Below are 27,049 nucleotides of genomic sequence, written 5' to 3' on the forward strand. Positions count from 1 at the left end.
GGCACCTATGGAAACCTAGCAAACCTATACATTTTTTAAAACTAGACACCCAGGGGAATCCAGGATGGGGTGACTTGACTGCCTCCCACCATGGTCTGTTACCCAGAATCCCTTGCAATCGTAAAAAAATGAAAAAAACCACATTTTCCCCACATTTCTGGGATGGAAAGTTCTGGAATCTGCGTGGATCCACAAATTTCCACCCACCCCGCGTTCCCCAAAGTCCTACGAGAAAAATGGTACCTCACTTGTGTGGGTCGGCCTAGTGCCCGCGACAGGAAACGGCGCAAAACGTAACGTGGTCACACCTCAATTTTGCAGCGAAAAATGACCCTTTTTTGGCAAAGTGACTAGCTGTAGTTTTTTAACCCTAGCCCTGCCGGCACCTAGGGAAACCTAGCAAACCCACACATTTCTGAAAACTAGACACCCGGCGGCTTCCAGGGAGGTATGGCTTGCGTGGATCCCCCAACGTTTCCTTACCCAGAATCTCCTGCAAACCTCAATTTTTGCTGAAAAAATCACTTTTTTCACACATTTTGGGGTGGGAAAGTTGTGGCATCACCGGGCTCACACAAATTTACCACCACCCAGCGTTCCCCCAGGTCTCCCGGTAAAAATGGTGCCTCACTTGTGTGGGAGGCCCAAGTACCCGCGGCAGGCAAGGGCCCAAAACCTAGTGAGGTGACATCAAAATGGCCTATCGCAAAACCACCTGGTTTTGCAAGGGGGGTCACTTTGGTTTTTGACCCGGTGCTCGGCGGCCTTCTAGGGAAACCTACCAAACCCATGCATTTCTGAAAACTAGACACCCGGCGGTTTCCAGGGAGGTATGGCTTGCGTGGATCCCCCAACGTTTCCTTACCCAGAATCCCCTGCAAACCTCAATTTTTGCTGAAAAAATCACTTTTTTCACACATTTTGGGGTGGGAAAGTTGTGGCATCACCGGGCTCACACAAATTTACCACCACCCAGCGTTCCCCCAGGTCTCCCGGTAAAAATGGTGCCTCACTTGTGTGGGAGGCCCAAGTACCCGCGGCAGGCAAGGGCCCAAAACGTAATGAGGCGACATCAAAATGGCCTATCGCAAAACCACCTGGTTTTGCAAGGGGGGTCACTTTGGTTTTTGACCCGGTGCTCGGCGGCCATCGAGGGAAACCTACCAAACCCATGCATTTCTGAAAACTAGACACCCAGCGGCTTCCAGGGAGGTATGGCTTGCGTGGATCCCCCAACGTTTCCTTACCCAGAATCCCCTGCAAACCTCAATTTTTGCTGAAAAAATCACTTTTTTCACACATTTTGGGGAGGGAAAGTTGTGGCATCACCGGGCTCACACAAATTTACCACCACCCAGCGTTGCCCCAGGTCTCCCGGTAAAAATGGTGCCTCACTTGGGTGGGAGGCCCAAGTACCCGCGGCAGGCAAGGGCCCAAAACCTAGTGAGGCGACATCAAAATGGCCTATCGCAAAACCACCTGGTTTTGCAAGGGGGGTCACTTTGGTTTTTGACCCGGTGCTCGGCGGCCATCTAGGGAAACCTACCAAACCCATGCATTTCTGAAAACTAGACACCCGGCGGCTTCCAGAGAGGTATGGCTTGCTTGGATCCCCCAACATTTCCTTACCCAGAATCCCCTGCAAACCTCAATTTTTGCTGAAAAAATCACTTTTTTCACACATTTTGGGGTGGGAAAGTTGTGGCATCACTGGGCTCACACAAATTTACCACCACCAAGCGTTCCCCCAGGTCTCCCGGTAAAAATGGTGCCTCACTTGTGTGGGAGGCCCAAGTACCCGCGGCAGGCAAGGGCCCAAAACCTAGTGAGGCGACATCAAAATGGCCTATCGCAAAACCACCTGGTTTTGCAAGGGGGGTCACTTTGGTTTTTGACCCGGTGCTCGGCGGCCATCTAGGGAAACCTACCAAACCCATGCTTTTCTGAAAACTAGACACCCGGCGGCTTCCAGGGAGGTATGGCTTGCGTGGATACCCCAACGTTTCCTTACCCAGAATCCCCTGCAAACCTCAATTTTTGCTGAAAAAATCCCTTTTTTCACACATTTTGGGGTGGGAAAGTTGTGGCATCACCGGGCTCACACAAATTTACCACCACCCAGCGTTCCCCCAGGTCTCCCGGTAAAAATGGTGCCTCACTTGTGTGGGAGGCCCAAGTACCCGCGGCAGGCAAGAGCCCAAAACCTAGTGAGGTGACATCAAAATGGCCTATCGCAAAACCACCTGGTTTTGCAAGGGGGGTCACTTTGGTTTTTGACCCGGTGCTCGACGGCCATCTAGGGAAACCTATCAAACCCATGCATTTCTGAAAACTAGACACCCGGTGGCTTCCAGGGAGGTATGGCTTGCGTGGATCCCCCAACGTTTCCTTACCCAGAATCCCCTGCAAACCTCAATTTTTGCTGAAAAAATCACTTTTTTCACACATTTTGGGGTGGGAAAGTTGTGGCATCACCGGGCTCACACAAATTTATCACCACCCAGCATTCCCCCAGGTCTGCCAGTAAAAATGGTGCCTCACTTGTGTGGGAGGCCCAAGTACCCGCGGCAGGCAAGGGCTCAAAACCTAGTGAGGTGACATCAAAATGGCCTATCGCAAAACCACCTGGTTTTGCAAGGGGGGTCACTTTGGTTTTTGACCCGGTGCTCGGCGGCCATCGAGGGAAACCTACCAAACCCATGCATTTCTGAAAACTAGACACCCAGCGGCTTCCAGGGAGGTATGGCTTGCGTGGATCCCCCAATGTTTCCTTACCCAGAATCCCCTGCAACCCTCAATTTTTGCTGAAAAAATCACTTTTTTCACACATTTTGGGGAGGGAAAGTTGTGGCATCACCGGGCTCACACAAATTTACCACCACCCAGCATTCCCCCGGTCGCCCGGTAAAAATGGTGCCTCACTTGTGTGGGAGGCCCAAGTACCCGCGGCAGGCAAGGGCCCAAAACCTAGTGAGGTGACATCAAAATGGCCTATCGCAAAACCACCTGGTTTTGCAAGGGGGTCACTTTGGTTTTTGACCCGGTGCTCGGCGGCCATCTAGGGAAACCTACCAAACCCATGCATTTCTGAAAACTAGACACCCGGCGGCTTCCAGAGAGGTATGGCTTGCTTGGATCCCCCAACATTTCCTTACCCAGAATCCCCTGCAAACCTCAATTTTTGCTGAAAAAATCACTTTTTTCACACATTTTGGGGTGGGAAAGTTGTGTCATCACTGGGCTCACACAAATTTACCACCACCCAGCGTTCCCCCAGGTCTCCCGGTAAAAATGGTGCCTCACTTGTGTGGGAGGCCCAAGTACCCGCGGCAGGCAAGGGCCCAAAACCTAGTGAGGCGACATCAAAATGGCCTATCGCAAAACCACCTGGTTTTGCAAGGGGGGTCACTTTGGTTTTTGACCCGGTGCTCGGCGGCCATCTAGGGAAACCTACCAAACCCATGCTTTTCTGAAAACTAGACACCCGGCGGCTTCCAGGGAGGTATGGCTTGCGTGGATACCCCAACGTTTCCTTACCCAGAATCCCCTGCAAACCTCAATTTTTGCTGAAAAAATCCCTTTTTTCACACATTTTGGGGTGGGAAAGTTGTGGCATCACCGGGCTCACACAAATTTACCACCACCCAGCGTTCCCCCAGGTCTCCCGGTAAAAATGGTGCCTCACTTGTGTGGGAGGCCCAAGTACCCGCGGCAGGCAAGAGCCCAAAACCTAGTGAGGTGACATCAAAATGGCCTATCGCAAAACCACCTGGTTTTGCAAGGGGGGTCACTTTGGTTTTTGACCCGGTGCTCGACGGCCATCTAGGGAAACCTATCAAACCCATGCATTTCTGAAAACTAGACACCCGGTGGCTTCCAGGGAGGTATGGCTTGCGTGGATCCCCCAACGTTTCCTTACCCAGAATCCCCTGCAAACCTCAATTTTTGCTGAAAAAATCACTTTTTTCACACATTTTGGGGTGGGAAAGTTGTGGCATCACCGGGCTCACACAAATTTATCACCACCCAGCGTTCCCCCAGGTCTCCCAGTAAAAATGGTGCCTCACTTGTGTGGGAGGCCCAAGTACCCGCGGCAGGCAAAGGCTCAAAACCTAGTGAGGTGACATCAAAATGGCCTATCGCAAAACCACCTGGTTTTGCAAGGGGGGTCACTTTGGTTTTTGACCCGGTGCTTGGCGGCCATCTAGGGAAACCTACCAAACCCATGCATTTCTGAAAACTAGACACCCGGCGGCTTCCAGGGAGGTACGGCTTGCGTGGATCCCCCAACATTTCCTTACCCAGAATCCCCTGCAAACCTCAATTTTTGCTGAAAAAATCACTTTTTCACACATTTTGGGGTGGGGAAGTTGTGGCATCACCGGGCTCACACAAATTTACCACCACCCAGCGTTCCCCCAGGTCTCCCGGTAAAAATGGTGCCTCACTTGGGTGGGAGGCCCAAGTACCCGCGGCAGGCAAGGGCCCAAAACCTAGTGAGGCGACATCAAAATGGCCTATCGCAAAACCACCTGGTTTTGCAAGGGGGGTCACTTTGGTTTTTGACCCGGTGCTCGGCGGCCATCTAGGGAAACCTACCTAACCCATGCATTTCTGAAAACTAGACACCCGGCGGCTTCCAGGGAGGTATGGCTTGCGCGGATCCCCCAACGTTTCCTTACCCAGAATCCCCTGCAAACCTCAATTTTTGCTGAAAAAATCACTTTTTTCACACATTTTGGGGTGGGAAAGTTGTGGCATCACCGGGCTCACACAAATTTACCACCACCCAGCGTTCCCCCAGGTCTCCCGGTAAAAATGGTGCCTCACTTGTGTGGGAGGCCCAAGTACCCGCGGCAGGCAAGAGCCCAAAACCTAGTGAGGTGACATCAAAATGGCCTATCGCAAAACCACCTGGTTTTGCAAGGGGGGTCACTTTGGTTTTTGACCCGGTGCTCGACGGCCATCTAGGGAAACCTACCAAACCCATGCATTTCTTAAAACTAGACACCCGGTGGCTTCCAGGGAGGTATGGCTTGCGTGGATCCCCCAATGTTTCCTTACCCAGAATCCCCTGCAAACCTCAATTTTTGCTGAAAAAATCACTTTTTTCACACATTTTGGGGTGGGAAAGTTGTGGCATCACCGGGCTCACACAAATTTATCACCACCCAGCGTTCCCCCAGGTCTCCCAGTAAAAATGGTGCCTCACTTGTGTGGGAGGCCCAAGTACCCGCGGCAGGCAAGGGCTCAAAACCTAGTGAGGTGGCATCAAAATGGCCTATCGCAAAACCACCTGGTTTTGCAAGGGGGGTCACTTTGGTTTTTGACCCGGTGCTTGGCGGCCATCTAGGGAAACCTACCAAACCCATGCATTTCTGAAAACTAGACACCCGGCGGCTTCCAGGGAGGTATGGCTTGCGTGGATCCCCCAACATTTCCTTACCCAGACTCCCCTGCAAACCTCAATTTTTGCTGAAAAAATCACTTTTTTCACACATTTTGGGGTGGGAAAGTTGTGGCATCACCGGGCTCACACAAATTTACCACCACCCAGCGTTCCCCCAGGTCTCCCGGTAAAAATGGTGCCTCACTTGTGTGGGAGGCCCAAGTACCCGCGGCAGGGCGAAAGGGCGAAAAACTGAACCATTGACTCACAGCTCGTGAGCTGTTAAGCCACGACAAGGCACCAACCTCTTTACAGGCCATTCATACACATTTCATACGTGTGAGACATACAAAACCATTCACACCGCCAGCCGCGGGCCCATCACATAACAAAACTCACACCAGCACACAGCGCCATTCAAGGGCCCATCACTTTCACACGCCCACAATCCAGACACAGCAACTACACAGGCTGATGGATTGCGTGGAGTGGCACTCAGCTAGCAGTGTGTGTAGTGACCAGCAGAAAGTCACTACTCACACACAGCCAGCCGAGCATCAGTCCACACACACCGCTAGCCAAACACCAGTCCACGCACACCGCTAGCCAAGCGCCAGTCCAGGCACACCACCAGCCAATCACCAGTCCAGGCACACCACCAGCCAATCGCCAGTCCAGGCACACTGGCAGCCAATCGCCAATCCACGCACACTGCCAGCCAAGCTCCAGTCCACGGACACCACCAGCCAAGCACTAGTCCGCACACACCACCAGTCCACGCACACCGCCAGCCAAGTACCAGTCCACGCACACCGCCAGCCAAGCACCATTCCACGCACACCGCCAGCCAAGCTCCAGTCCACGCACACCACCAGCCAAGCTCCAGTCCACGGACACCACCAGCCAAGCACCAGTCCACACACACCACCAGTCCACGAACACCGCCAGCCAAGTAATAGTCCACGCACACCGCCAGCCAAGCACCATTCCACGCACACCGCCAGCCAAGCTCCAGTCCACGCACACCACCAGCCACGCACCAGTCCACGCAGACCGCCAGTCCATGCACACCGCCAGAGCACCATTCCACGCACACCACCAACCAAGTGCCAGTCCACACACACCAACAGCCAAGCGCAAGCCTACACACACCGCCATCACATTTAGGATTTTTTTAGAAAAAAATAAAAACAAAAACAAATCGCAAATAGATACAAATCTTCTAACAGAAAATCAGCAACTAAATACATTGCACTAACACCAACCTTGAAACAGAATCAAATTATCCAAAGAATACAGACCAGGCAGTTCACTTTACCACTCATGAATGCTCCCAAAAATTCTTTTGCGTGTGGTACGCTCTAAAACAAGCAGAGAGACACAGTGCAGGATGAGAAGGACAGTCGGGGCAGTACATACGACTCTCCTTCCGCGAACCTCTTCGCCAACAGACTCTACATATCCTACTGGGAAAATCTTTTGTGGGTGTGGGAGGAATGTGATCTGGAAAGTGGTGTTATTTCAATCTAGCAACATCCTCCACCACTCCAACTCTAGGAACACTTGCCTGTTCCACTACAACAAGGCTGCCTATTACAGACTCCTGAAACTTAGCAAAAGTCATCTTTGACTCAGGGCAAGAATCCTGGAACACAACAAAAGCATTAAACATTGCCAAGTGGAAAAGATGGATAGCCAACTTCTTGTACCAAATGTAAGCCTTAAGAAGAGCAGTGTAAGGTTCCAACCTCTGATCTACTCTGTCAACACCACCCATGTGCCTATTATAGTCTAAAATGCACACAGGTTTGCGCGCTTCAGCGACCTGACCCCAAACAGTCACAGGTGCAGTGCTTTCATCATGGATGGTAGTCAGCATGTAGACGTCTCTCCTGTCTGTAAACTTGACAGCAAGAAACTCCTGGCAATGCAACGCACTGCACTGTCCCCGCACAAGCTTTTGACAAACAAGTTCTTTCGGGAAACCTTTACGGTTAGAGCGGATTGTGCCACAAGCAAGAGTGTCCACTTTGGCCAATTCCCTGAACAACCGCACACCAGTGTAGAAGTTATCTACATATAAATGGTGGCCTTTGTTAAAAAATCCTCTTCCAAGTTCCCAAACAATTTTCTCAGTCACTCCAAAAGTGGACGGACAACCAGGGAGGTTAAACCTAGATTCCTTACCGGTGTACACCCTGAAATTAGAGACATATCCAGTCCTACTGTCACACAGCATATACAGCTTTATTCCATAGCGTGCCCTCTTACTAGGAATGTATTGCCTAAAAACCAAGCGGCCCTTGAACAACACCAAAGACTCATCCACTGCAATTTCTTTCCCAGGGGCATAAATCTCAGAAAATCGATCAACAAAGTGATCAAGGACAGGCCTAATCTTAAAAAGACGGTCACAGTCAGGGTGATCTCGTGGCAACGCTAAACCATTATCAACAAAATGCATCATCCGAAGCAGAAGCAAATACCTGTCACGACTCATGACTGCCGGAAAAATAGACGTTGCCATCAAGGGACTGCTAGACCAATATGAAGACATTGATGGCTTCCTTAGCAAGCCCATCAAAAAAGTTAAACCCATGAACTTCTTCATCTCTTCAACATTTGTGGGAGTCCACCGGGTAGCTCTAGAGTGTGGCTTAAGACTGGCACTGTTGTCCCTCAAAAACTGCTCGGCATACAAATTAGTCTGCTCAACAATCTCTGCCAAAAACACATCGTCCATAAACAACTGAAAAAAATGTACCGCCAAAAAGTTTTCAGTATTCACTGTAGACCCTGGAACACCAGTAAACTCTGGCAATGCCGGCTGCACCATGCCAGGGGCAACCCAGAGGTCATCACTTTCAAAGGGAAGCCTTGCAGCCCTAGCCTGCAGCCCAGATGCCTCTTGCCGCACTACACCAACGGGAAGCCTTGCAGCCCCAGGCTGCAGCCCAGATGCCTCTTGCCGCACTATCGGCACATCAGTCTCCACCTCTAACACAGGCACTTCATCCGCACTAAGAGTATCTTCATCATCCGATGACTCCATACGGAGAGACAACTCACTGCCAGAATCGTCCCCTGCCTCCTCTCCCTCAGATGCAGAGTCAGTCTCTGAACCAATATCAGAGGAAGACTCAAACAGCAAACCAACAACCTGCTGAGCAGTAATCCTGCGGCTAGCCATTATACTTACTAAGATAGAAGACTGCACAAACAAGTCAACAACAACCAACAATGTGCAAACCAAGTAAGTAAAGAAATGTGTACCTTTATCACAAAGATCAATGTACTAAAAAACTATACAATCCAATTACAAGAGACAGCTGCACTCACCAGAAACCAACTCTGCAGTGACACAGCAAAAACCAACGATATCAAACTAGAAAGAAGGAAAAAAAACAAATTACTCACAAGACAACAAAATACACATCGAGCACCAATGCAAAAAGTTTTCGACACTCAAAAACAAACATACTGCTATTATTACACCATTTGCTAAACAACATTCATGCAGAGAAATCAAACACATTTACATTGTACAAAAAAGAGTCTCTTACCAAACTACACAAACAGCAGAACCACCAGTAACTCGGCAAACTGAAAAGAGCAAAAGCCTTCACCTAGAACAAAAAAGTTTAAAAAAAAACATTACTATTGCAATTCTCAAAAAAGATAACAATAAACATTATAACATGCTATGTTACTACCCAAATGGTCAATCGGGTTATGTGCCAGGTGGGGCAGAAAACAGCAGGAAAAAAAAAGGCTACTCTGTCCCGGGGCGGGTGGGCCAAATACATATTATAAAAATTGCCCCCTGGAAGCGACACTTGCCAAAGGGGTCACTTCCATTTTTATTTACACTAATTCCCTTGTGTCTAGTGGGCTTTTCTGCCCCCCCTGCGGACGGACCGAAAGTCGACCGATCTGCCCCCAGGGGGGGCAGAAAAGTCTGTGCAATAATTATTCCCCAAGGGAAGCGACCCTTGCCCAAGGGGTCGCTTCCCATATCAATAAAACCACATCCCTGGTGTCTAGTGGGCTTTTCTGCCCCCCGTGGGGGCAGAAACGGACCGAAAGTGGACCGATCTGCCCCCGGGGGGGGGCAGAAAAGTCTGTGCAAATATTATCCACCCAGGGAAGCGACCCTTGCCCAAGGGGCCGCTTCCCATATAAATAAAAACACGTCCCTGGTGTCTAGTGGGGCATCCCTGCTCCACGATCGCGACGCTGTGCGCGATCGTGGGACAGGAATGCCCAGCATTGAGACATCAGGGGAGAGGAAATACTCTTTCCTCTCCCCCGATGCCTCAAGGCCTTTGAATTCCGCCCCCACCCGCCATACCGCAGCAAAATACTCACCCTCCCCGTTGGACGCGCTGGAAGAAAGGAATTCCAGCACGTCCAACGCTTCCTGATGACGCCGCCGCGCGCTGTGCGCGCTGACGTCATCAGGAAGCGTGGGGGGGCTCGGGGGTGGCAGCGGAAACTCTTCCACTGCCATCCCCCTCTGAGGGGGCACGATCGATGCTCCAGGGGGGGAGCGCCAGCGCTTCCCCCAGGGGCTGTGCTCATGACGGAGCGGTTTCGTCATGAGCACAGCTCAACCGATGCTCATGACGGAACCGCTCCGTCATGAGCATCGAAGGGTTTAATGAATGAAAGCTAAATATTTACTGTATTCAAGATAGCCTGGCTGATGAGGGGTGAAACCCCGAAACCGGTCCCAGGATGCTTGTTTCCAGTCCAGAGAGGACCTGGCCTGCCAGTTCATGCTGGACTGTTCTCATGGTGAACAGGGTCAAGACTGATTTGCATATGGCTGGGTTTAAACTGGAATGGCATGAGTAGCAAAAAAACAATGGATTTAGGCCCAGATCTCTGTACTGGGGTGAATGCAAGACATTGTTCAGCATTGTGCCCATCGATTGTTATTTTTGCATTTATCCCGCCAATAGGGATTGATATGTCTAGACGTGGGACCCGTGCTCTCCATTTAACTGGAGTCAAGATAGCCTGGCTGATGAGGGGTAAAACCCCGAAACTGGTCTTAGGATGCTTGTTTTGAATCCGGATAGGACCTGGTCTGGCAGATCATGCTGGACTGTTCCCATGGGGAACAGGGTCAAGACTGATTTTCATGTGGCTGGGTCTAAACGGAATAGCATGGGGAGCAAAAAATCAATGGATTTAGGTCCAGATCTCTGTACTGGAGTGAATGCATGACATAGTTCAGCATTCTGTCTATCAATTGTTCTTTTTGCATTTCACAAATTGAACTTCATTCCCTCTTCTGAGTGACTATTAGCTCAGCATTGTCTGCTCCTACAAACTTTGCTATGCACAGTTAACTGTCTTTACCTCACTTTATGGGGAAAACAATAACTGTGTAGTTTTGCAAACCTGTACAGACTGTTCCTTCTACTAATTTTGAGACTACCAATTCAAATTCATCTTTAGTTTTGGGTAACAATATGGTGGGACCACTGAACACATGCCATGACTCTTCTTCTTCCTTTGTCAGTACTACTCCTCCCACATCTAATAAAACAGCCTAATAAATTACCCCAACTAATAAACAAGCTAAAAAGTCTGATATGCTGCTTCTGAAAAAACATGCTGGGACTTGGAAAATTAAAACTAAAGAATTAACCTTTGTATTTATGGTCAGGTGGAAGGCCTAGAGGGCTCAAACCCCATATCTTTCATTCATTCCTTTCTCTTTAAAATTCTAAGTTTGATACCCACCCCTCTCTTGAATATACCATGTGCGCACAGACTTGGTGATACTTCTACCCCGGTATCCCAGTAGTGGTGGATTCCCTCTCTATCTTTGTTAGATCGGACTTGTGTAGAGCCACCATGGATAGACGTTGGAAGCTGCGACAGCTTATCGCAAAAATAACAGAGGAGTCATAATTTTCTTCTTAGAATATGTTGATTTTCTCAAAGTAGTGAGAGCCACTAAAACCAAAGGATGTGTTTCATAGTCTGGCTCAAACCTCTTTTTTACTCAGGATTTCACCAAAGCTAAAGCAGATAGACAAAAGAAATTCCTCGTTATGCGACCAGCTCTTAGATCTTTACATGCTAGATTTAGTCTCTGTCATCCTGTTTGTTTAAAGTGACTTATAACAACAAGACTACAATTTATGAGAATCCTGTTTTTCTGCAACAATTTATTGACAGATGTCAGGGAGACAATGGAAACTTCAAGACAGATAGCCACTTGATATCCCTAATCCATGGTGTCCTTGTTCTTGTTCCTTCTAGTTATTCAATTGTCTGTTTCAGAGTCATGACATATGCATTGCCCTTTCTCTCCTAATGTGTGATCCTGTTTGTTAATATATTTTTCCTTTATTTCTAAGCATTTTATCTATATCTTGGAGGTTTCATTGCTAATGTGTAATTTGGTCTGGTCACCCCTCTTTGTCAGCTGTTCCATGTTCTGGTTGTGTTGCCTTCCTTATGCGGTTTCATCACCCTCAAATATTTGTTTGTCTTGTAGTTATGTTTTCTCTGTACTTCAGCCATATATGTTTTGTGTTCTCCTTTTTACCTTTTTCTTCCTGAATTCTCCTTCTTAACTCTTAACTTTTCTTTTTTCCTTCCCTATCACTCATACAATCTTATTTGTAATATGTTTTTACTGCTATTCTTCATTGCTTATTCTTTGTAACCTCACTCTATTTTTACTTTAATATGGTTTATACCTGTTGTGGTTATGTTTCATATATTTTATTGTTTCTTAAATGACATTAACAGTTATTGTATGGAATGGATAAAGTGTTGGGACCATCTATGAAAAGGCAGAGAGTATTGTCTCACCTATCCAAATTGAAAGCAGGTATTGTATTGTTACAAGAAACTCACATTTTAGAGAAAGAAATCCCTAATCTTAAGAGGTCTTTAGTGGGTCATACCTTTGCATCTCTAGTTTCTGGTAAATGCAATGGAGTGATCATACTCTGCAACAAAAACTTGAATATCCACATTATTTATCAGGATTCCGAGCTGGAGGGAAGCTGGGTGTCTGTTTCTCTTATCATAAATAAAATATATGTCATTATTTTGAATGTTTAAGCCACTACACAACCGGTTAAAACATTTTGCACCCATAAATTAATGTCTGTCTCTGATGACTATTTAATTTTGGGTGTTGACTTTAACATGGTTATAGATCCCTTTCTTGATTATAGATCCATTTCTTGATCAAAAATACAAATCTACTTTTTTCCTTCATATGTGCACTCACAAGTTCTTTCCACTATAACTCAGAGATCTCTAGTTGACACTAAGCAACTCTATGTTACCACAATATACCATTTTGGCTTCTATACATTCTCCTCAATCCAAGATTGATTATTTGTTTGTGTTCAAGCCTCTATCACAACATAGTAACCCCTTCGCTTTTAGGCCTTTCCCCCCCTGTGCTAAGCCTTTTTTTGGCTATTTGGGGTAGTTTGCACTTAGGGCCTTGTAACTTTTTGACCACATAATGTATCCACGCCAAAATTGCGTACTTTTCTTCCAACTTCATGAGGATTTAAAGGTATTCAGGGTTTGTTGATTCCCCTGGAAGGGACCTAGAAATTATTTAAAATACAGCTAAATGTTGGTTTTTTGTGGACATTTTGGAATAAAGGACTACAGATGAAAGAGTCTGTTTCTTTCCCTGCAAATGGTATCAACAAAGGGGTTGTGGTGCTGAAATCACCATCTTCCCAGCTTTCAGGGACAAGCAGACTTTTTTCACAGTTTTTACATTTCTCTGGGACATAGCCTATTTTTGCCATTTTTGTGCTTTCAACTTTTTTCCAGTTAATTGTAAAAATGGGTATGAAATCAATGATGGATCCTGCAAAGTTATACATTTCTGAAAAGTGGACAACATTGTGAATTCGACAAGGCGTCATTTGTGTAGTTCCTTAAAAGTTGAAATTAGAAAAAAATGAAAATGGATTAAAAAAACAGCCACTTGTGCCACATTTTCACCTGTAACTTCTACTAAATATGTCAGATGTTGGAAAGCAAAATACTGTTACATTGGCTGGACCCTTCTGGTTATAGGGATATATGGGACTTGTAGGTTCACTAAGAACCTGAGGAACCCAGAGCCAATAACTGAGCAGCATCATGCAATGGTTTTTTATTGTGCACCAGTTATATAACAAACCATTTGGGAAAATATAAACAGGGAAACATCGGTATGAAAGTCACCTATGTATTTCTGAAATGGGAACAAAATATAGATTTTAGAAACAGTAGCTCTTTGCACATCTCCAAAAATGTGGGTACCCAAAACAGGATGTGAATTATAGGTTATTTTCATAACTGAGTTCTTTTTTACACATTAGGTTACATTTGGAAGGTGGAAATGCATTTAAAGTCAATAGGTAATAACAGTTGGTCTACGATTTTATGTTCCCTTAAATCTCCCAATTAAAATGGTACCTCACTTGTGTGGGTAGGTGTAGTGCCCGTGACAGGAAACAGCCCAAAACGCAACGTGGACACACCACATTTTCACAATGAAAACTGACCTTTTTTTGCAAAGTGCATACCTGTAGATTTTGAACCCCAAGCTCTGCCAGCACCTAGGTAAACCTAGCAAACATATACATTTTGTAATACTTTTTGGCTCTCACCAGAATCCCTTGCACCCCTCAGAATTGTCAAAATAACACATTTTCCCCACATTTCTGTGGTGAAAACTTCTGGAATTGGTGTGGATCCACAAAATTCTACCCACCCCGCATTCCCCAGAGTCTTCCAAGAATAATGGTACCACACTTGTGTGGGTAGGCCTAGTGCCCGCAACAGGAAACAGCCCAAAACGCAACGTGGACACACCACATTTTCACAGTGAAAATGGAACCATTTTTGAAAATGCGACTTCCAGGGGAATCCAGGATGGGGTGACATGTCTGGCTCTCATCAGGTTCTGTTACCCAGAATCCCTTGCAAACCTCAGAATGTGTCCAAAAAAACACATTGTCTTCATTTTTCTGTGGTGGAAAGTTCTGAAATCTGCTTGGATCCACAAAATTCTACCGACCCCGCATTCCCCAAAGTCGTCTTATAAAAATGGTACCTCACATGTGTGGACAGGCCTAGTGTCCGTGACAGGAAACGGCCCAAAACGCAACGTGCACACACCACATTTTCACAGTGAATACTGACCCTTTTTTGTAAAGTGCCTAGCTGTAGATTTTTAACCATAGCTCTGCCTGCACCTAGGGAAACCTAGCAAACCTATCCATTTTTCAAAACTAGACACCCAGGAGAATCCAGAATCGGTTGACTTGTCTGGCTCTCACCAGGTTCTGTTACCCAGAATCCCTTGCAAACCTCAAAATTTGTAAAATAAAACACATTTTCATCATATTTCTGTGGTAGAAAGTTCTGGAATCTGTGTGGATCCACAAAGTTCTACCCACTCCGCATTCCGCAAAGTCTTCTGAGAAAAATGGTACCTCACTTGTGTGGGTAGGTGTAGTGCCCGCGACAGGCAACGGACCAAAACGCAACATGGACACACCACATTTTCACAGTGAAAACTGACATCTATTTTTGCAAAGTGCCTAGCTGTAGATTTTGAACCCTATCTCTGCGGACACATAGGGAAACCTAGCAAACCTACACATTTTGTAAAAGTAGACACCCAGGGGAATCTAGGATGGGGTGACTTGTCTGGCTCTCACCAGGTTCTGTTACCCAGAATCCCTTGCAAACCTGAAAATTGTAAAAAAAAACATTTTCCTCACATTTCTGTGGTGAAAACTTCTGGAATCGGCGTAGATGCACAAATTTCCCCCACCCTGCATTCCCCAAAGTCTTCCAAGAAAAATAGTACCTCACTTGTGTGGGTAGACCTAGTGCCCGCAACAGACAACAGACCAAAACGCAACATGGACACCCCACAGTTTCACAGTGAAAATTGACCCTTTTTATACAAAATGCCTAGATGTAGATTCTGAACCATAGCTCTGCCGGCACCTAAGGAAACCTAGCAAACCTATACATTTTTGAAAACTAGACACCCAGGGAAATCCAGTATGGGGTGACTTGCCTGGCTGTCACCAGGTTCTGTTGCTGGAGCGGGTAATGCAAAATGTTGTATACCCACCCCATTTTGCATGTTGTTTTACTAATTAGATTAATTAATTAATTATAATCAAACTAATGGTTTGGAGTGATGTGGAAAATACTTACCAACCTTACTAATATATGAATTACACGTGGGATTTGCACCTGCATGGCCTAATTAATACGTGAACTGAATTCTGTACGCATTTTAATGATAGACAATTAGAATATTGCATGATATATGTCGCTATTGTGATGTAATTGTGATTAGTGCTTTATTTAGTAAGTATAAACCGCACTGAGTGTTGCTTTTGCTAAATAAATACACACACATATGGGTATTAGCAAGGGAATAACATTTAATTAGCCTTTTCTATGTATTAATTACGTTTTTGTGTTTCTTTGCTTAAGTTGACCATTTCGAGTGGCCATAAAATGGCTGACTCCTGTATCCGATGAAACCGGCTCCATTGCACAAGTTTCTGGGTGAAGTGCGCATGCGTCACCGCTAGCAACTGTGGCCTGGACCTGACCCCAGATGAACATGTACCTTCCAAGGACAGCCTGGGACATCAGCCAAATATTTGGAACAAAGACTGTTGTGTGAACCGGAACTGACAAGGGTCATAACCCAAAAGACACTTTCGTGAGAAACCGAAAGGATGATCCCTGATTGTCCAATCAGCGAACTTGGATGCTCAAACTTTGATACATTTAACATTGATTTTACTATAAATTATGGTAGAATAGAGAGGTAAAAAAGGTCGTTTTCCAATTTCCTGATGTTATGCTGACGGAGAGGATGGTGACACTGCAGGACAGCTGTTTCCCTGAATCTTTGACAGACTGATCGAATGCCCGATTTCCTGATGAACTGAACTTTCAAATTTGACGGGCATAGTTTGACGAGACTACTGGATTTGACTTAGAAGACGATAATTAGCCAGAATAGGTAAATATGATGGTCAGCTGCTTGAACAACTAATGAATTTATTTGCCTTAATTAGATAAAGAATTGATTTGTTTCATTACAGAAATGAGTTGGTTTGTTTATTTATGAAAATGTATTAATGCAAAGGGAAAAGAGAATTAGATAATCCTTTAAACAGCAACTAGGAGATCCACCGCCAAGATTATGGGAGGCATACCAAAGATGGAATATAAGGCCTAATGAGCAACAGTAGGTGGTGTAGATTTGTCACTCATTAGGGTAAAAGTGGTATTTCCTTCTCATACCAGCGTTTGGAAGATAATCGCCTCTCACATGGGCTAATGGTGAGTGAATGTTAGTGTTATGGGCCCCACCAGCGAATGCATGGATAATGTGTGTATGTGAGATCTTTGGTATGCGATAGAGGGAGGGATTTTGCACTCCACGCTGGAGCACTATTACCCGGAATCCCTTGCGAACCTCCAAATTTGTCCTAAAAAAACACATTTTCCTCACATTTCTGTGGTGGAAAGTTCTGGAATCTGCGTGGATCCACCCGGCATTTTCCAAAGTCATCTGAGTAAAATGGTACCTCACATGTGTGGATAGGCCTAGTGTCTGCGACAGGAAATGGCCCAAAACGCAACGTGGACACACCACATTTTCACAGTGAAAACGGACCCTTTTTTTGTAAAGTGCCTAGCTGTAGATTTTGAACCATAGCTCTGCCTGCACCTAAGGAAACCTAGCAAACCTATACATTTTTGAAAACTAGACACCCAGGGGAATCTAGAATCTGGTGACTTGTCTGGCTCTCACCAGGTTCTGTTATTCAGAATCCCTTGCAAACCTCATAATTTGTAAAATAAAACACATTTTCCTCATATTTCTGTGGTGGAAAGTTCTGGAATCTGCTTGGATCCATACAATTCTACCCACCCCGCATTCCCCTAAGTCATCTGAGAAAATGGTACCTCACATGTGCGGATAGGCCTAGTGTCAGCAACAGGAAACAGACCAAAACGCAACGTGGACACACTATATTTTCACAGTGAAAATTTACCCTTTTTTGCAAAGAGCCTAGCTGTAGATTTTGAACCGTAGCTCTGCCTGCACCTAGGGAAACCTAGCAAACCCATACATTTTTCAAAACTAGACACCCAGGGGAATCCAAGATGGGGAGACTTGCCTGTCTCTCACCAGGTTCTGTTACCCAGAATCCCTTGCAAACCTAAAAATTTGTAAAATAAAACACATTTTCCTCACATTTCTGTGGTGGAAAGTTCTGGAATCTGAGTGGATCCACAAAATTCCACCCTCTCCGCATTCTCTAAAGTCTTCTGAGAAAAATGGTACCTCACTTGTGTGAGTAGGCCTAGTGCCCGCGACAGGAAACGGCCCAAAACACAATGTGAAAACACCACATTATCACAGTGAAAACTAAACCCTTTTTTTCAAAGTGCCTAGCTGTAGAATTTGAACCCTAGATCTGTCGGCATCTAGGGAAAGCTAGCAAACCTCTACATTTTTAAAAACTAGACACCTAGGGGAATCCAGGATGGGGTGACTTGTCTGGCTCTAACCAGGTTCTGTTACCCAGAATTCCTTGCAAGCCTCAAAATTTACTTTAAAAAAACACATTTTCCTCACATTTCTGTGGTGGAAAGTTCTGGAATCTGTGTAGAGAAAATGGTACCTCACTTGTGTGGGTAGATGTAGTGTCTTTTTCCATATAGTTTTGCGTGGGATCACCATACAGTCACAAATGTCCTACCACCCAGTGTTCCCCTTGTTCTCCCGAGTAAAATGATACCTCACTTGTGTGGGTGGGCCAAAGGCCTGTGACTGGGAAGAGCCCAAAACAAAGGGATTAAGGGTATAGCACTGAGAATTCTAAGCACTAAATTTGTAAATAAATATGTTTTTAGCTGATTCTGCATTGGACAGCCACACAAGTGAGGTATCATTTTACTTGGGAGAACAAGGGGAAGGCTGGGTGGTAGGACATTTGTGCCGGCACGGTGATCCCACACAAAAATGTATGGAAAAAGTGAATTTTTCAGCTAAATTTGAGTTTGCTGGGGATTCTGGGTAGGGAAACATTGTGGGATCCATGCAAGCCATACCTCATTGGACTCCCCAGGGTGTCTAGTTTTCAGAAATGTGTCGTTTGGTATGTGTCCCTAGAATACCGTGAGCACGGGCCAAATAACCAGATGACCCTGCAAAACCAGATAGTTTTGTGAATTTTGAAGTTTCCACAGTACGATAAGGGCCATTTCCTGTTGCAGCCACTGTGCCTACCCACACACGTGAGGTACCATTTTTATTGGGAGATCTGGGGAAACACTGGGTGGAAGGAAATTTGTGTCAGCCCGGTGATCCTACAACTCTCCCACGCCAAAATTTGGGAAAAATTAGATTTTATCAGCAAAATGTGAGATTTGCAGGGGATTTGCAGGGGATTCTGGGTAGAGAAACGTTGGGGGATCCATGCAAGCCATACCTCATTGAACTCCCCCAGGTGTCTTGTTTTCAGAAATGTGTGAGTTTTGTAGGTTTACCTAGATGGCCGCCTAGCCCGGGACCACGCACACTGCCAACCGAGCGCCAGTCCATTCACACCACCAGCTGAGCGCCAGTCCACACACACCGCAAGCTAAGCACCAGTCCATGCACACCACCAGCCAAGCACCAGTCCACGCACACCGCCAGCCAAGCACCAGTCCATCTACACCACAAGCCAAGCGCCAATCCACACACACCAACAGCCAAGCGCCAGTCCACGCACACTGCCAGCCAAGCGCCAGTCCATGCACACTGCCAGCCAAGCACCAGTCCATGCACACCATCAGCCAAGCGCCAGTCCATGCACACCACCAGCCAAGCACATGTCTACACACACCGCCATCACAGTTAGGGTTCTTTAATACAAAAAGAAAACACAAACAATTTGTAAATAGATACAAATCTACTAACACGAAATCTGAAACTAAACACATTGCACAAATTCCGACCTTGAAACTGAACAAAAAATATAAAACAATACAGACCACTTTACCACATCATGGATGCTCCCAAACATTCTTATGGGTGTGGTACAATCTAAAACAAGCAGGCACACACAGCACAGGGTTAGAAGGACATTCGGGGCTGTACATACAAGTCTCCTTTCACGTACCTCATCGCCAACAGACTCTACATCTCCTATTGGAAAAGTCTTATGAGGGCGTGGGAGGAAAGTGATCAGGAAAGTGGCAATCTTTTAATCTAGTTTTATCAAAGTTGGACGAACCCAAAGATGTTGGTACGATCACTGTCAGACAGTGCTTGGGAACCCACTTGGTAAGTTAAAAGACCCCTCACACACCAACCTAGTTGGTGTCATGCTTCATCATTGGGGTCCCAACCAGGTGCCGAATGCCCCCCGGTTGTGCTACAACGCCTGACTACAGCGGAGCTGGTTTGGTGTAAGGGTGTGATGTAGTGAAGGTTTACAAATATCTCTGAGAGTCCTTGCCGTGGAAAGTTTATTGCTGGCGGCTCAGGATATGCTAAAATAAAATAATGTGGTGCAACTACGAAAGAAATTAGTTTCTAATTGTTGTATGTGTTGTAGGTCTACATGTTTCAGCCCTCATCGAGATGTCAGGGGCTTTCGTCAGGACCAGTGAGTGCAGTGAGTGGCAAAGTGAAAGGTGCCACGTGATGGGTGAAAAAATTAAAAAGGTTGATTACCTACACACTCGCTAAGGTGTATGGACCAGGTGTCTGCGAACTTGCGGACACCGCAGCGAAAAAAGACCCGTGGGAGGAAGAAGACAGCACAGAAACATGTATAACAGTGACATATTGTGCTGAATATAGCAGCAACTATAAAATGCAATCTTACGTGCTGTGAAGGAACAAACACTTCCGGACGGTCGTACCTGTGGCAACACACACACTGTGCTTGTGTGGCATGCTGCTAAAAAAGGGGTTTGTCGAGGGCAAATCACTAGCAAATGCTAAGAGGACGCAGGTCCCCCTGTTGACTCTATGGACAAAGTGGTGATAAGCAAGACAAAACAAGCAATAAAACAGATAGGAGTGCAAACTATGCACGCAGGGTGCCTGGTGAGAGAATGCAGCAGGCAAATAGGTGGAGATATCCGTGAGGCCTCTGACTAAAATGGTCGGGCTGTGTCACAGTAGGAACCCAGTGAACGCTTGCAGGTTAAACTTGCCAAGTGGCAGTGCGCATTGCTTAATAGGTACTGGGTATGAGGGAGGGGTGGTGTACCCCTGTGCGCCGCGCTGGGGAAGGGGGAGAGAAGAAGTAAAGAAACTAAATTACACTATGGATGAGTGAGATCGCTGCTCAGGATGCGGGAGGAGTGCGCTCCTCGAGTCACAGGTTCTGTGAGGAGAAAGGTAATGGCGGGAATGAGAGGCGGGGCGTGGAAAGCAAGTCCAATCCACCGAGGGAAAGCGTGCGTCACATTACTTGGTCATAGAGCTGCACCCGCCTGGCACCTACTGGGGTCTCCCGGGTCCCGGATGGTGAGGGATCCATGGTGGAGGGAGATTAAATGGTAATGGGCTCCATGGGGTACGTGCTGACTGACCAGAGGTCGCGGGCTGGGAACTGAAGCCTGCGCAAGTGCAGAGCCGGAGTGTTGACTTCCCGCGCATGCGTGGAAGGGAAAAGTGTACCGCGCATGCGTGGAGGTGGAGGGGCGACTAATCATGCGCGCGTGCGCAATAGAGACATTACGCAGAGCTGGAGTGGCGCCGGGCCAATGGGAAGAGAAACAGCGCTGGGCATATGGGGAAAATAGATGCCAGGTTGGGGGTAAACATAAATGGCTGTATTTAGGCCGATCAGTAAGTGCGAGAGGTGCGAGGTGGAGAGGCGAAAGCTCATGCGCGCATGCGCCAAGGAGACATTAGGCAAAGTTCAGAAGGAGAAGGAGCAGGTGGTACTGCCAGGCATGTGGAGGACTGGATACCCGGAAAGAGATCAATACTTGGAGGCTACAGTTGGGCCAAGTCAGTAGATGAATGAGCGAGGTTAGGATCTCCTGAGACTGTTCCAGGGGATATTGTCGTTTAAGCCAATGGTATGGCTAGACAGACGGTATATCCATCTTTGTTCTTGTTCCAAGAGGCGGCTCTGGATGTTGGGTAGGTTATGGTCTAAAGCCTCCAGTACGACCCATCTCATATCATTGGTCGTGAGGCCTTTTTCTAGGAAATGGTTGGTCATTTTCATGGTGTTTTTCTTGCAGCGTATTGTGCTGTGGTGCTCACAGATTCTGGTTTTTATTTTGCGAGTGGTCATGCCAATGTAGATGAGGTTACATGGGCAAGTTATCCGGTACACAACATTTTCTGTGTTGCAGTTTGTGTGCTTGCATAGTTCCCATGTTTTACCAGGTTCCAAATTAAGGTGTTTAGTCGTCTCGGTGATGTGGCAGACACTGCAGTTGCCGCACGGGAAATGCCCTTTGATGTTAGGAAGGCCCCAGGCATTTAGGACTGTGTTGGCAGGTCTGGGAAGGAGAGAAGGTCTAGTAGATACTATGGTGTCCTTAATGGTTCTGGCTCTTTTGTTTGACAGGAGGGGAAGTTCCCAATTGAGATTGCCTGTGTTCAAGATTCTCCAGTTTTTTCTAATAATTTGGGAAACCTTGTTGGTCACCGTGTTGTAGGTGGTCACGCATGTAAGTGATGGACTTGTAGGTTCGTTGATGTAATTTTCCAGTAAACCGTCGCGATTTTGGTTTCTGGCCCTCTTGTTGGCTGTCTTGGTTATGTTTGGTGGGTAACCACGTTGGTGCAGCTTGTGGCAAAGGTCCGTTGCCTGTACCTTGTAATCCTTGGTGTCACTGCAGTTTCTGCAGAGATGAAGGAATCGGCCATACGGTAGGTTTTCGCGAAGGGCTCGGGGGTGGAAACTGGTAAAGTGTAGTAGAGAGTTGCGGGCCGTGGGTTTGAAGTGAGTCTTGCTCATAAGGCCTCCTGATGCTGCTTTTATATCTAGGTCCAGAAAGGTGGTCTGGTGCCTGTCTGAGCTGTGTGTGAACCTGAGGTTGGGGTCACACGTGTTGATCCATTCACAGAAGGAGGCCAGCGATTCTTCTGATCCTTCCCAGATCAGAAGGATGTCATCAATGTATCGTTTGTAAAATTTGATTTGAGGAATGCGTGGTAAATTGTTATTGAGGAGATGTTTGGTCTCAAAATTGTATACGTACAAACCCGCTATGCTGGGGGCGAAAACGCTCCCCATCGAAGTGCCGTACTTCTGGAGATAAAGCTTACCTTCGTATTCGAAGTAGTTCTCTTTGAGCGCAAGAGTTGCACATTTTAGTACAAAGGAAGGGGGGATGCGGTACTGCCAGTCGGAGTCATTGAGAGCCTCTTCTAGTACTCTAAGGGTATCAACTTGTGGGAGGCTCGTGTACAAGCTCTCTACATCAAGTGATACCAAAAAGGAAGTACTGGGGTCATAGTGTATATCCGCTAGAAGTCCTAGAAGGTCTTTGGTATCTTTAAGGTATGTGCTGGTCGACTGGACCAATGGTTGTAAGAAATGGTCACAGAAGCGTGACAAGGGTTCCAATAGGGACCCGATGCCTGAGACGATAGGACGTCCAGGGGGAGGGGTTGTGTTCTTGTGGATTTTGGGAACAGTATAGAAATATGGTATTCTGCCTTGTGTAGTTGTGGGGAATTTGGCCTCGTTCTTGGAGATCTGGCCAGTGTGTTCCGCATCGTCCACTAGAGTTTGGATGCGAGTTTTTAATCTAGCCACGTCCTCCACCACTCCAACTCTAGAAACACTTGCCTGTTCCACTACAACAAGGCTGCATATTACAGACTTCTGAAACTTTGACGGGACAACAATCCTTAAATACAAAAAAAGCATTAAAGGTTGCCAAGTGGAAAAGATGGATAGCCAACTTCTTATACCAAATGTAAGCCTTACAAAGAGCAATGTAAGGTTTCAACTGCTAATCTACTCTATCAACATCACCCATGTGCCTATCATAGTCTAAAATCCACGCAGGTTTGCACGCTTCATTAAGCTGACCTCAAACAGTCACAGGTGAAGTGCTTTCATCATGGATGGTAGTAAGAATGTAGACATCTCTCCTGTCTGAAAACTTCACAGCTAGAAATTCCTTACTACACAACACACTGCATTGTCCCCACACAAGCTTTTTACAAACAAGATCTTTTGGGAAACTTTACGGCATATCATCGGCACATCAATGTCCACCTCTAGAACAGGCACTTCACCCGCACAAAGAGTAGCTTCATCATCCGATGATTCCTCATGGACGGAAGACTCACTGCCTGAATATTCCACTCCCTCCTCTGCCTCAGATGCAGAGTCAGTCTCTGGACCATGGTCGGAGGAAAACTCAACAAACATACCAACAACCTGCTGAGCAGTAATCCTGCCGCTAGCCATAATACTTACTAAGAAAGGAGACTTCACAAACAAGTCAACTACAACCAACATTGCAAAATAAGTAATACACAAAGTATGGCTTTAGCACAAAGAGCTATATACTCAAAAACAATATGACTCACTTGCCAAAGATAGCTACACTCACCAGCACTTACTCTGCAGCGACACAGCAAAAACCAACGCTATCCCTCTAGAAAGAAGAAACAAAACAAATTACTTACAAGACAACAAAATACACATCAAGCACAAATGCAAAAAGATTTTGACACTCAAATATCAGAAGCCAAACTTACTCCTATTATTACACCATTTGCAAAAAACACATTCATGCAGGGAAATGAAACTCATTTAGAGTAAATAGCACAAAAAAGTCTCTTACCAAACACATGCAACTACACACACTGCTGCACCACCAGTAACAAAACCGCAACGTGGAATATCAGTCCAAAGAGCAAAAGCCTTGAACTAGAATAAAAAGTAAAAATAAAATGTTACAATTGCAATTCAGAAGAAATAAAACAATTAGCATTATAACACGCTATGTCACTTCTTAAATGGTTAATCTGCTAGATGGGCCTTCAAATAGGGCCAAGCAAAATGGGGGGTGATCTTCTCCCAAGGGATTTGGTGGGGTTTTCTGCCAGGCCGATCTTTCCCCAGGTGGGGCAGAAAACAGTGGGCAGAAATTGGCACTCTTGCAAAAGAAATCGATCTATGGTGCCTAGTAAGGTTTTCAGGCCCCCTCTCGCCTGGGAGCAAAAAGGCCAAAAAAACAGGCAGATCTGTCCCCAGGGTGGGGCAGAAAATACATAAACATAACTTACGCCCCTTGGACACAACCCTTGTCCAAGGGATCGCTTCCATCTGCAATAAAAAAAATCCCCAGTGCCCAGTGGTGTTTTCTGCCTCACCTGGGGGCAAAAGGCAAAAAATTCAGCCCGGGGGCAGAAAAATCATCCAGTAAATTTGACGCCTTTGTAAGCAACCAGGGATTTTGTTTTTTGTTGTATGAAAGCCTTGGGTCGCTCTCATACAAAAGAAATCAAAAACCCTGGTGCCTAGTGGAGTTTCCTGCCCACCCCCGGAGGCAGAAAGGCCACAAAACCAGGCCCATCTGCCTCCAGGGTTGGCTGAAAAACATCCAAAATAATATTGACCCTTTGGAAGCGACCCTTGCCCAAGGGGTCATTACCACACCTTTAAAACATAATCCCTGGTGCCTATTGGGGAAAAAACAGGCAGATTTGCCCCCAGGAGGGCAGAAAAACTTCCCCAAAAATATTGACTCCTTGGAAGCGACACTTGACCAAGGGGTCACTTCCATGCATTCAAAACAATATCCCTGGTGTCTAGTGGGGATTTTGCCACCCCCCCCCCCCCCCCGGGACAGAAAGGCCCAAAAAACAGGCTGATCTGACCCGGGGGGAGGAAAAACATCCAAAATATTTATTGGAAGCAACCCTCGCCCAAGGAGTCGCTTCCATTCAGTCAAAAAACATCCCCGGTGCCTAGTGGGGGCATCTATGCTGCACGATAGCATCGCTCTGCACAATTGTGCAACACAAATGCCCTTCAAAGAAACATCAGGGGAGAGGAAAAACTCTTTCCTCTCCCCTGATGCCTCGACAGGTCAATAAAAACCCTCCCAGAGCAGGAACACCTACCTGGATCCGTGGATGCCTGGAAGCAAATGGCTTTCAGCGCATCCAGGGCATCCTGATGACATTGGTGCACCCTGTGCGCGCTGTCATCATGGGATTGCCCGGGGAGTCGGGATGGAAGCAGGAACTCTTCTGCTGCCATCCCCCTTTGTGGAGGCTAGATGGGCTGCCTATTGGGGGAGCGCTGCGCCCAATGGTGGTGATATGACGGAGCAGTTCCGTCATGAGCACACGCCCACCGTGGCTCATGACGGAACAGCTCCGTCATGAGCATAGAAAGGGTTAACATGCATATATTAGTCCTTTTCTGATATATGACCATGCCCTAGACGCATTGGATTCAGACCTTCTCCCTGTAGGTAAAAATAGTAAACAATGGAGATTCCATATTTAACTTCTGCTTGATCACGTTTTCACCCATAGGTTTCAGTAATTTTTGACGACCTTTTTTTAACGAAACACCAGATGTCTCCCTCAGAATCTTTGGGTCCCTTCAAAGCAGCCTCTACAGATTTTATGGTCTCTATTGTCTCTCACAAGAGAAACATTTCTTCTAGAAAGTTGCTCCAAATTATGAATTGTATTGTACATTTAGAACTTATGTATTTTACTTCTAAATTAATTATTTAATTAATTAATTAATACATTATTGCCAATTGTTTTTTCAATGGAGAATGCTACATCTTACCTTTTTAAGTCCAGGGCTAAATACTACAGAGGTCAAAACAATGCTGGAAAACGTCTTGCTAGTTATGGTAAAATCAAGAAAAATTTAGTCAATGTGGATCCTATTGTACATGATAATTGTCACATTGGGTCATAAGGATGAGATTTTAACTGAATTTGGTCAGTACAGCAAAAATCTCTAGACCCCTTGCCAAGAGGATATTTTGAATTATTTATCATCTTTTTTTAAAGTTTCTAGAACTGAGATGGATTTTCTGCCACTAGAAGTTAATATCACTCTGCAAGACATCACATTAAGAGAGGAAAGCTCTGGGCCCTGTCAGCATTCCTATAAAATTCTTTCCCCACTAAATTCTTAATTCTCAAACAACATCACCTTTTTATTTATTTCATGTCGTCTTGTTCATCTGGAGGTTCTTTTCAACATGCCATAATTTATTTGACATATAAAGAAAACAAAGACCCTAAACTTTGAAAAGGCTATCAGCCAGTTTCCTTAGTGAACACAGATTTCAAATGTTTTTCCAAGATGTTTGCCCTTCGAATTGAACCTATAATCCCTGGAACTTGTTGGGAGAGAGCAATCCGGTTTCATTGAAGGCAGTCACATCTCTTATAATACTAGATTGTTTTTTAACCTGCTAAGCAAATCCAAATTTTAGAACCTCACATTAGCAGCATTTTAAGTGGCCTTTTATTCTCAACTCTGTTTGTTGGTTTGGTTTTGGTCCAACATTTGTTAATTTTGTATCTCTATTATAGTCCTCGCCCAAAGCATCAATTTTAGTAAATGGTTTAACATCCTCACCTTTTTCATTACA

Source organism: Triturus cristatus, chromosome 8 (assembly GCF_964204655.1).
Source record: "Triturus cristatus chromosome 8, aTriCri1.1, whole genome shotgun sequence".
Lineage (NCBI taxonomy): Eukaryota > Metazoa > Chordata > Amphibia > Caudata > Salamandridae > Triturus > Triturus cristatus.